This window comes from Pongo pygmaeus, chromosome 13, assembly GCF_028885625.2.
Source record: "Pongo pygmaeus isolate AG05252 chromosome 13, NHGRI_mPonPyg2-v2.0_pri, whole genome shotgun sequence".
In the NCBI taxonomy this organism is placed as follows: domain Eukaryota; kingdom Metazoa; phylum Chordata; class Mammalia; order Primates; family Hominidae; genus Pongo; species Pongo pygmaeus.
Genome location: NC_072386.2, coordinates 23,159,277 through 23,171,312, shown reverse-complemented (window position 1 = coordinate 23,171,312; position 12,036 = coordinate 23,159,277). Strand labels below are relative to the sequence as shown.

Sequence of the window (12,036 nt, the reverse complement as noted above, 5' to 3'; positions counted from 1 at the left end):
AGGATGTAGAACTCTTAAACCACTCAGTCTTTGAAAATGAATTCCCAATTCTTAGGGCATCCACTGCGTGTATAAGCTGAACTTTTTCCAGACACCTAGAATGAAATTCATTATGTACCATCCTTGATAGATTTGAGAAAATAGTCACTCAACTTTGTGTTCTGTGGTTCAGCTGACAAGCCTGAGAACAACTGTGCAACATGTGGAAAACACTTTAGCATTACTTAGTAAAGTTACACATACCCTATACAGAAACCAAAAATTCCACTCTCAGTTATGTAGTCTTGAGAAAATGGACTTTGTTTGTTGTGGGCAGGGTGGCAAATGTCCACATGAAGACAAGTACAATTGGTCATCTCAAAAAACTGGAAATGAGACAAATATCCATCAACAATGAAACAGACAAATAACACATGGCACATCCTTACAATATAACATCATACTACTATAAGAAATCAACGGGCCGGGCACGATGGCTAACACCTGTAATCCCGGCACTTTGGGAGGCCGAGGTGGGCGGATCGCTGGAGGTGAGGAGTTCGAGACCAGCCTGCCCAACACAGTGAAACCACATCTCTACTAAAAATGCAAAAAAAAAAAATTAGCCAGGCATGGTGGCGCCTGCCTGTAATCCCAGCTACTTGGGAGGCTGAGGCAGGAGAACTGCTTGAACCCAAGAGGCAGAGGTTGCAGTGAGCCAAGATCGCACCATTGCACTCCAGCCTGGGCAACAAGAGCAAACTCCGTCTCAAAAAAAAAAAAAAAAAAAAAAAAACAAGAGTCCATGACCAGCCTGGCCAACATGGTGAAACCCCGTCTCTACTAAGAATACAAAAATTAGCTGAGCACGGTGGCAGGTGTCTGTAATCCCAGCTACTCGGGAGGCCGAGGCAGGAGAATTGCTTGAACCCAGGAGGCAGAGGCTGCAGTGAGCTGAGAAGCCAAGATCGTGCCACTGGCATTCCAGCCTGGGCAAAAGAGCAACACTCCGTCTTATAAAACAAAAAAAAGAAAAAAGAAATCTACATGGGGGCTGGGTGCAGTGGCTCATGCCTGTAATACCAGAACTTTGGGAGGCCGAAGCAGGCAGATCACCTGAGGTCAACAGTTCGAGACCAGCCTGGCTAACACAAGGAAACCCCATCTCTACCAAAAAATACAAAAACTAGCCAGGCATGGTGGCGGGCACCTGTAGTCCCAGCTATTCGGGAGGCTGAGGAAGGAAAATCGCTTGAACCCAGGAGGTGAATGTTGCAGCGAGCCAAGATCGAGCCACTGCACTCCAGCCTGAGCAACAGAGACCCTATCTCAAAAAAAAAATCAACATGGATAAATCTCAAGCATGTAAGAGTGAAAGAATCAAGCATCAGAAGAATCATACAATTCTTACACTGAGAATAAGACTGAAAATGGGCACTATTAAACCATATGTTGCTTATGGATATACATATAAGGTAAAATTATTGTAAAAAAGTAACAGTAGGCTGGGGCGGTGGCTCATGCCTGTAATCCCAGCACTTTGGGAGCTCAGGTGGGCGGATCATGAGGTCAGGAGTTTGAGACCAGCCTGGCCAACACAGTGAAACCCCGTCTCTACCAAAAATACAAAAAATTAGCTAGGCATGGTGGTGGGCACCTATAATCTGAGCTACTCGGGAGGCGGAGGCTGGAGATTCACTTGAACCTGGGAGGTGGAGGTTGCAGTGAGCCGAGATCGGGCCACTACACTCACTTCAGTCCAGGCGATAGCGCAAGACTCCGTCTCAAAAAAAAAAAAAGAACAGTAGAACCTGCAGAGTGACTCATACCTATAATCCCAGGACTCTGGGAGGCCAAGCAGGAGGATCACTTGAGTCCAGGAGTTCAAGACCACCCTGGGCAACATAGCTAGACCTTGTCTCTATTTTAAAACAACAACACAAAGGAATAGTAAACCTATAATGTAGGGTAATGGTTACCTCTAGGAAAGCGAAAAGAAATGCCTTGGGAGCTGGCATACACAGGGGACTTCCAGGTAGCAGTAATGTCCTATTTCTTGGTTGTTCATTTTACTTTTTTTTTTTTTCAATTTTACATATGGGGCCAGGCATTAAGCTCACACCTGTAATCTCAGCACTTTAGTAGGCCAAGGCAGGAGGATCAGTTTAGCCTAAGAGACCAGCCTGGGCAACATAAAAACATCTCTCTACAAAAAGAAAAATTAGCTGAGCATGGTGATGCATCCCTGTGGTCCAAGCTACTCAGGAGGCTGAGGTGGGAGGATGGCTTAATCCTGGGAGATAGAGGCTGCAGTGAGCCATGATCATGCCATGACACTCCAGCCTGGGCGACAAAGCAAGACCCTGTCTCCAAAAAAAACAACTCTACATATGTTTTTACCCCCAACCACCTTCTACGTTATACAATGACAGCTCTACATGTTTTTATGCCTCATATACCATCTACAGTATGTGTGCTGTTTTTTGGGGTTTTCTTCCGAGACAGGGTCTGTCACCCAGGCTGAAATGCAGTGGCACGATCACAGCCCACTGCAGTCTCAACCACCCAGGCTTAAGCAATCCTCCAACCTCAGCCTCCTGAGTAGCTGGGACTACAAGCACACCACGCCCAGCTAATTTTTGTATTTTTAGTAAAGACAGGGTTTTGCCACGTTGTCTAAGCTGGTCTCCAACTCCTGGGCTCAAGTGATTCACCTGCCTCGGCCTCCCAAAGTGCTGGGATTACAGGCATGAGCCACCACATCCAGACTATGCTGTAGTTTTCAATAAAAATCAGCAAGTATGCAAAGTATGATCCTATTTATTTATTTATTGAGATAGGGTCTCACCCTGTCACCCAAGCTGGAGTGCAATGGCACAATCATAGCTCACTGCCTCAACCTCCTGGACTCAAGCGATCCTCCCACCTCAGCCTCACAAGTAGATGGGACTCTGGGTACATGCAATCATGCTCAGCTAATTTTTACATTTTTTTATAGAGACAGGGTCTCACTATATTGCCCACGCTGGTCTCGAACTCCTGCTCAAGAAATCCTTCCACCTCAGCCTCCCAAAGCATTGGAATTACACGCAGGAGCCATGGAGCCAGGTTCCAACTTTTTTTTTTTTTTTTTAAACATATACTCCATGTTTTAGGAGAAAAAAAAAAAGCCAGGGACAGTGGTCCACACCTGTAATCCCAGCACTTTGGGAGGCCGAAGCAGGTGGATCACCTGAGGTCAGGAGTTCAAAACCAGCGTGGCCAAAATGACAAAATCCTGTCTCTACAAAAAATACAAAAATTATCAGAGCACGGTGGCAGGCTAATCGCTTGAACCCAGTAGGCGGAGGCTGCAGTTAACTGAGATCACACCACTGCACTCTGGCCTGGATGACAGAATGAAACTCCATCTCAAAAAAAAAAAAAAAAAAAAATTAGCCGGGCACGGTGGCTCACGCCTGTAATCCCAGCACTTTGGGAGGCCGAGGCGGGCGGATCACACAAGAGGTCAGGAGATCGAGACCATCCTGGCTAACATGGTGAAACCTCATCTCTACTAAAAATACAAAAAATTAGCCAGGCTTGACAGCACACGCCTGTAGTCCCAGCTACTCGGGAGGCTGAGGCGGGAGAATGGCGTGAACCTGGGAGGCGGAGCTTGCAGTGAGCCGAGATAGTGCCACTGCACTCCAGCCTGGGCAACAGAGCAAGACTCCGTCTCGGAAAAAAAAAAATTAGCCGGGCATGGTGATGCATGCCTGTAGTCCCAGCTGCTTGGGAACTTGAAGCACAAGAATCACTTAAGCCAGGGAGACAGAGGTTACAGTGAGCCAAGGCACCACAGCACTCCAGCCTGGGCGACAGAGCAAGACTGTCTCAAGAAAATAAAAACAAAAGAAGAAGCCAGGTGTGGTGGCTCACACCTGTAATCCCAGCACTTTGGGAGGCCAAGGCAGGCGGATCACCTGAGGTCATGAGTTCCAGACCAATGTGGCCAACATGATGCAACCTCATCTCTACTAAAAATACAAAAATTAGCCCGGTGTGATGGCTGATTTTTGTACTCCCAGCACTTTGGGAGGCCAAGGCAGGCGGATCACCTGAGGTCAGGAGTTCCAAGACCAATATGGCCAACATGGTGAAATCCCATCTCTACTGAAATTACAAAAATTAGCCAAGTGTGTTGGCAGGTGCCTGTAACCCCAGCTACTCGGGAGGCTGAGGCAGGAGAATCGCTTGAACCCGGTGGGCAGAGGTTGCAGTGGGCAAAGATCGCACCACTGCACTCCAACCTGGGTGACAGAGCGAGACTCCATCTCTAAATAAATAAATAAATGAAGAGTATTACCTAGTCTTAAATAAAACACCTACTCTACTCCTTAATGTGAGCCCTATTTCATACTTCAAATACAAATAGTTAACTGGATTCCAATTCAATTATGCTATGTCCAGCATGAAAATGAGTTATCAAAAAATGGAAACTTATCAAACATTGTTTACAAACGGGTAAAAAAAGGCCGGGTGCTGTGGCTGACCCCCGTAATCCAAGCACTTTGGGAGGCCGAGACGGGCGGATCACGAGGTTAGGAGATCGAGACCATCCTGGCTAACACTGTGAAACCCCGTCTCTAATAAAAATACAAAAAATTAGCCGGGCGTGGTGGCGGGCGCCTGTAGTCCCAGCTACTCAGGAGGCTGAGGCAGGAGAATGGCATGAATCCAGGAGGCGGAGCTTGAAGTGAGCCGAGATTGCACCACTGCACTCCAATTTGGGCAACAGTGAGAATGTCTCAAAAACAAGACAAAACAAAACAAAAAAAATGGTTGAAAAAAATAAAAATTAAAAAAATTTTTTTTTTGAGACGGAGTCTTGCTCCGTCCAGGCTGGATGAAGTCCAATGGCACAATCTTGGCTCACAGCAACCTCCACCTCCCGGGTTCAAGCAACTCTACTGCCTCAGCCTCTGGAGTAGCTGGGACTACAGGCGTGCGCCACCACGCCAGGCTCATTTTTGTATTTTTAGTAGAGACGGGGTTTCACCATGTTGGTTAGGTTAGTCTCGAACTCCCGACCTCGTGACCCGCCCGCCTCGGCCTCCCAAAGTGCTGGGATTACAGGCATGAGCCACCGTGCCCAGTCACAAAAGAAAATTTTTAAGCAGCATCTTTGAGAAACTTAAAAAATGTCAAGTAAACTCAGCAGGAAATATCAGCATAAGCGGTTTACATTAAAATTGTAAAAACTAATCTGATAAATTTGATTCTTTGAGTTAGTAAAAAAAGGATCCTATTTCTAAATACTTGATAGTTGGGGCAAAATTACTTCAAAATCTACCACAAAGATTACATGGTGATATTCCCTACATGTCCTCCCTCTCTTTGCCTTCCTTCAGGTTATATCTCCACTCTTCTTGGAAAAAACAGCTGCTTCTAAAATCTATCAGAGATCTACTAACTTATCAGTCAACACCATGGGTACCGTAACACTTAGCTTTTAAGAATGCTCCATTTACTCAAAATAACGACTAAGAATGAACGACTAAGAATGAACGGGTATTTGCTGACATACAGGTTTCTCACAAGGAAAAATACACAAAATAAGACAGATGTGCTTAAGGGCAGAGAACTTTACAATCTGTAAATGCCTGCGGACTGCTTCTTTAGAGCAGGCATTAACCCTTGCTAATATACTTAACCACCCCCACTCCCAACCCCACAAAGTGTCTTATTAACAAAGGAAATCTTAACAATGTCATCATTTAAAAAAAAAAAAAGAGGACTGGGAAATCAACACTTCAAAGCTAACATTTTAGAAGTAAAGGCTTCATGCCGGGCGCGGTGGCTCACGCCTGTAATCCCAGCACTTTGGGAGGTGGGTGGATCACGGGGTCAGGAGATCAAGACCATCCCGGCTAACACAGTGAAACCCCATCTCTACTAAAAAATACAAAAAATTAGCCGGGCGTGGTGGCGGGTGCCTGTAGTGCCAGCTACTCGGGAGGCTGAGCCTGTAGTGCCAGCTACTCGGGAGGCTGAGCCAGCAGAATGGCGTGAACCCGGGAGGCGGAGCTGGCAGTGAGATCACTCCACTGCACTCCAGCCTGGGCGACAGAACGAGACTCTGTCTCAAAAAAAAAAAAAAAAAAAGTAGTAAAGGCTTCACTTCAGACCACCCCAAACCTTCAAGAAAAGTTTGTACTTTCTACACATATTTTATACTTAAGAGGGTAGATACAGGGACCAGTTCCCATCACAATACAAGTACATATTGAAATAAACCTATTAGTCTCCATGTTCTCACACCGTTTCTCCCCACACAATAAAAGTCACTCAGGATAATACTAAGAGAGACACTCCTGGTGATCACTACATAGACTGCACTAGTAACCAGGAAAGGGAAGCAGAGGTGTTGTTGTTGTTCCAATATAGTTCTAAAGGCAACTCCATGTGACTTACTGCTGATCCAGCCCACATTTAAAGGGAGGACAGAAGAAACCAGAGCAGCAGGAAACAGGCAAGAGAGGCAATTACCACAACCCTTTCCCATGGCCTCATTCTCTCCCATGCTACCACTTTCAGGCATATTTCAATCACAACAAAAACCTTCCTTCTCTGAAAGATTTCATAATTATTGAGGGTGAGAGGCAACAGGGAAGCAAATGGGGGAAATCAGCGCTGTGGGAAAATCTCTCGTCACATGTATCAACTAGCCATAAGTAGGAGAATCAGGAGTACGCTGGTAGGAAACAAAAGGGCAGTTGGGGAAACTAATCACTTCTGCCTAATGATAAGAGAAGCCTTCAAAGCAATGGAAGGACAACCCTAGCGAAGGGGCTCCACAGGTGAGTGTACTGAAAGAAACTATCATCTCCAGGGAGTGGAATACATTCCCTTTCCTGAGGTAAAAGGGGAACACACCAATGTAGGATACGGAAGAGCTTAGGTATCATGTTCAACTTCCTTCCACCTTTCACAAACTGGCACTAAAAAGGATACACAATTCACAGTGAAAAGTGAGGAATGCAATAACTAGTCGCGTACCCCTTGGTAAAAAAGTGCTGTCACAACGGAAGAGGAATATAAGAACTGGGTTCACCCAAGAAATTATACGCCCTTCAAATAAAAGATAATCTTTGGATACCTTATGCAGACCTGAAAAAACCCTCAACTAGCTGGGCACCGCGGTGCACACCTGTAATCCCAGCTACTCAGGAGGCTGAGGTGGAAGAATCGCTTAAGCCCAGGAGCTGCAGGCCAGCCTGGGCAACATATGGAGACCATATCTCTAAAATTAATAGTAATTTTTTAAAATCTCTCAACTGTTAGGATACACTGGTGCTGTAGAAAGATAATAAGCCTAAATACTGGCAAACCATATACCTTCCTTGAATGTGAGGTAAAAACAATATCCAATAGAAGTGGTAGTAAATGACTGGATTACATCAAACAGGAAATAACAGTAATAATGATGGGATCAACCCCTAAAGCGAGCAAGGATTAGAGACCAGAGTGGTGACAGTTGAGATGCGTGGGCAACTAATTAGACTAAAAACTCAGCGGAAAATGTGGAAAAGCCGAGTGGGAAAGTGATTCAGAGGCAAACAGAACTGAGTTGTAATGCACCAATGAAAGAATAACATTTTGAGTATGTATTATTAACAGAGACAGCTTTGCGGCTTACAAAGCGCTCAAAAACCTACATTAAAGAATGAACTGTGATATAACCAGACTACAGGAACGGCGGGTGAGGAGGAAAACTGAGTCCCAACTGAGACCAATGCCCTACAGAATTGAAAAGAAGTAGAATTGAACTGCGACTCCGGGTAAGCCAGGAAAGGTTAGAGAGCGCTTAAGTTGGGGCTATAAGAGGGCCAGTCCCAAGACTAGCTACGGGCGTGAAAGCGGAAAGGTGATCAGATGGGACCGACAGCGTGGCGGGGAAGCTCCAGTCTACTGGCAGGCACCGAGGTGGGAGAGAAAACCACACCCTCCAGGGCAGAAACCCGAATGGGGGAGGGGAGGCGCCCCTGGGGCTGGGTGGGGCCCGGCCGACCTGGACGGGGGAAAGTAGGAAGAAGCACAAGGCAACGTGAGGAGAAGAGGAAGGAGGGAGCCCGGGCCTGGACATACAGGGACCGTGGACCTGGCGCGTGAAGCTCGGCCCGGTCCTCACGGGTGGGCGCCGGGGCAGTCTGCAGGCGGTGGGGGTTCAGACGAGCTGAACCCAGAACTAGAAAGCACACGCTGCAGCGCTCAGGAACCTAGAACAGGGAAGGAGAGGGAGAGGATGGCAATTACCGCTGCTGCTCTCGGAGGACTCAAGACCCGCTGCCGCTGCCGCCGCCGCCGCTCGTTACCTGCCAATGTGCCTCTTACAAAGCGGCGGCGGCGGCACAGGCTGCCCAACCCGTCACGTGGCCTCGCGTCACGGACGAAGGAGGAGCCACAACACGTAGCTCGTGCGCGGCTTCATAGCCAGCCTAGGCGGCGCGCAGCCTCTTCTAGCCACCACCTCCACCCCAACCCCGCGAGGCCAACCGCGTGGAGGTGGGGACCACCGAAAGGAACAAATAAGGGAGACTTGATAATATGTATTGTACTCGGAGTCATCAGGAGAGTATTACCCACCGCATCCAGGATGCCCACAACTGCAGCTCGTCGCGCCGTGATGACCTCACAAAGCACCACAGGTTGCTCCCCTGCGGCCGCCCTGTGCTCATCACGTGATGTGGTCCAACCACTCAGGGCAAGCCCGGCCTCCCAAATGTTGCACGAGGGGACCACGACTCCCAATATGCTGCACAGCCAAGGCGACCCCTACCGCAGCCTTTCTCCAGCGGGCTTCTAGACGAACCCCCTAGTGACCTTAGTGCCGAGGGAAGGCCGGGACGGAAAGCGGACTAAGCTGACTTGAAGGACTAATACCATTGGATGCCGCCCGCCAGGTGGCGGAGCGTGGTGCCTGCTGGGAGGTGTAGTCCTGGCGGGGGGTGGGGTTCCGCTCCCACGTTCCTGGGCTCGCTCTGCGCCCTGCCCCCTGCGCGGGAAAACGCCAACGGCTAGCAGCCAAAACCTCTGCAAGGCGGAAGGTGCGCCCACTTTTAGTCTTGTTCAGTGCGGTTTTACTTTTGCCCTCCCAAGCCCCTTCCGAATGAAAAGACTAGAATCTATTGAACGCCTACTCCAAGTCAGCCGTTTATTTCTGTTATATCATATAATCAACCCCTTGAGTCCAGGATTTCCCCTATTTAAGGATAAAAAAAGAAGCTTAGAGTTGTTTGTTGACCGAAGAGACCCAGGTTTTCTGTCTTAGAAAATTAATGACCTCCTCTCAATAGGATCTGACCTGTTGTCAACTCCAAGAATTACGAATAAATAAGATGATGGTTTATAATTGTAGCATGGTATTTCAAAGTATTTTCCATTTACTGGCCTGTTTGGATGTGAGGGCGATCTGGCTGAGATATCTGTCACCCCACTGATCGCCAAGGCTGATTCGGCTGATCTGGCTGTCTAGGCGGGTGGCCTCTTCCTCCCGCACCTCTCCATGTGCGTCCCTCCCGAAGCTGCATATTTGGTCGAAAAGGAGGAGCATCCCCCATAGAAGAGGACAAGTCAAGGATATAGGAGTAGCTGCACGCCCCTGTTAACAAGCTCTCAAGGTCCTCCAAACAAGCTCTCAAGGTCTACTTACTGGCCTGTTTTATCCCAAGCTAGTTACATACAAGGACTTTGCAGTCCCGGCATGCCTTACTTCAATTGGAGCTTTCCTCTGTAATAACACCACTTCACCGGCTTGTGAAAATTAAATGAGATTATGTAAAATGCCTGCTTGACACATAATAAACCCTCGATAAGTATCAGTAATCATTTTCACACTCTACCCATTGGGCCCAACAAGTCTAAGTAAGGTAGAAAGGGGGAATTAGCTTATACTGAACTTTGTACAGGGCACTATGCTAATTACTAATTTGCTGGTTATTAAGTAAAACAATTGACATCTTAAACAGTCCTGTCTAGTTCAAATAAGGCCTTTGTTATTCATCTGAATGAAAGAATGCTGCCGGGCGTGGTGGCTCACACCTGTAATCTCAGCACTTTGGGAGCCCGAGGAGGGCGGATCACAAGATCTGGAGTTTGAGACCAGCCTGACCAACATGGTGAAACCCCGTCTCTGTTAAAAATACAAAAAATGTCCGGGCGCAGTGGCTCACGCCTGTAATCCCAACACTTTGGGAGGCCAAGGCGGGCCGATCACAAGGTCAGGAGATAGAGACCATCCTGGCTAACACGGTGAAACCCCGTCTCTATTAAAAATACAAAAAAATTAGCCAGGCATGGTGGCACGCGTCTGTAATCTCAGCTAATCGGGAGGCTGAGGCAGGAGAATGGCGTGAACCCGGGAGGCGGAGTTTGCAGTGAGCCGAAATCGCGCCACTGCACTCCAGGAGCCTGGGCGACAGAGCAAGACTCCGTCTCAAAAAAAAAAAAAAAAAAAAATTAGCCTGGCGTGGTGGCACATGCCTGTAATCCCAGCTACTCAGGAGGCTGAGGTAGGAGAATCACTTGAACCCAGGAAGTGGAGGTTGCAGTGAGCCAAGATAGCACCACTGCACTCCAGGCTGTTCGACAGAGCAGACTCTGTCTCAAACAAAAACAAAACCAAAGAATGCTTAGACTGTGCCTTTAACAAACAGAACTGGGCCGGGCGTGATGGCTCACGCATGTAATCCCAGCACTTTGGGAGGCCAAGGTGGGTGGATCACCTGAGGTCAGGAGTTTGCGACCACCCTGGCCAACATGGTGAAACCCCGTCTTTACTAAAAAAATATAAAATATTAGCCGGGCGTGGTGGCGGGCGCCTGTAATCCCAGCTACTTGGGAGGCTGAGGCAGGAGAATCACTTGAACCCAGGAGGCAGAGGTTGTTGTGATCCAAAATTGTGCCACTGCACTCCAGCCTGGGAGGCAGAGTGAGACTCCATCTCAAAAAAAAAAAACAGAACTTATCATCATCACCATTCATGTGTAGGTGTATCTTATCTCACCTCTTTTGACAATGAGCTAGGATTGTGTCTTGTCTGTTGTCTTCCTCCTCTTTGTCCTGCTGCTTTATAGAAATGTGTGGGAGCATCAAAGATAAAAACCACCCTTGAGAGTCAAAGACTTAATGGACAGATCAGGCTGGGCATGGTGGCTCATGTCTGTAATCCCAACACTTTGGGAGGCCAAGGCGGGCGGATCACCTGAGGTCCAGAGTTCAAGACCAGCCTGGCCAACATGGTGAAACCCCGTCTCTACTAAAAACACAAAAATTAGCTAGGCGTGGTGGCAGGTGCCTGTCATCCCAGCTACCTGGGAGGCTGAGGCAGGAGAATCACTTGAACCTGGAAGGCGGAGGTTGCAGTAAGCTGAGATCACGCCATTGCATTCCAGCCTGGGTGACAAGCGCAAAAGTCTGTCTCAAAAAGAAAAAAATGGACAGATCAGGAGAAAAGGATTCTGAAAGGAATATACAAACTTGATAACAGTGGCTGGCTCTGAAGGGTGGGAAAGAGGTTTCTGATTGGGGTTGCTGGCCCAAAGGGACTGCAGTCTCACGTTTTAGCTTTTTACTTGGAGAAGGCACTGGTATATAACTTACGTAATTATAAGATTAACTTGGCCCAGCACGGTGGCCAAGCACTTTGGGAGGCCGAGGTAGGTGGATCACAAGGTCAAGAGATTGAGACCATCCTAGCCAACATGGTGAAACCCCATCTCTACTAAAAATACAAAAATTAGCTAGGTGTGGTGGTGCACCTGTGGTGCGCACCTGTAGTCCCAGCTACTCCAGAGGCTGAGGCAGGGGAATCACTTGAACCCAGGAGTCGGAGGTTGCAGTGAGCCAAGATCGAGCCACTGCACTCCAGCCTGGCAACAGAGCGAGATTCCTCTCAGAAAAAAAAAAAAAAAGAAGAAGATTAACTTTATGAGGTCGGGCGCAGTGGCTCACATCTGTAATCCCAGCACTTTGGGAGGCCAAGGCAGGTGGATCACTTGAAGTCGGGAGTTCAAG

The 12,036-nt window shown here is 47.9% G+C and overlaps 1 protein-coding gene across 12 annotated transcripts in view; it reads right to left on the bottom strand.

Annotated features, from left to right (window-relative positions):
• The window catches only part of UBAP2 (ubiquitin associated protein 2), a 126,460-nt gene extending 117,730 nt beyond the window's left edge, over nucleotides 1-8,730 (bottom strand). For 6 of the 12 annotated variants that reach the window (XM_063650211.1, XM_054502799.2, XM_063650213.1 and 3 more), the window contains exon 1: nucleotides 8,278-8,404. The gene's annotated coding sequence lies outside the window, so the exon portion shown is untranslated. Of the gene's footprint in view, nucleotides 1-8,277; nucleotides 8,405-8,607 lie in introns of those variants that run through there. The other 6 variants (XM_063650212.1, XM_054502802.2, XM_063650216.1 and 3 more) reach the window with 3 other exon arrangements.
• Between the last annotated feature and the right edge of the window lie 3,306 nt (nucleotides 8,731-12,036).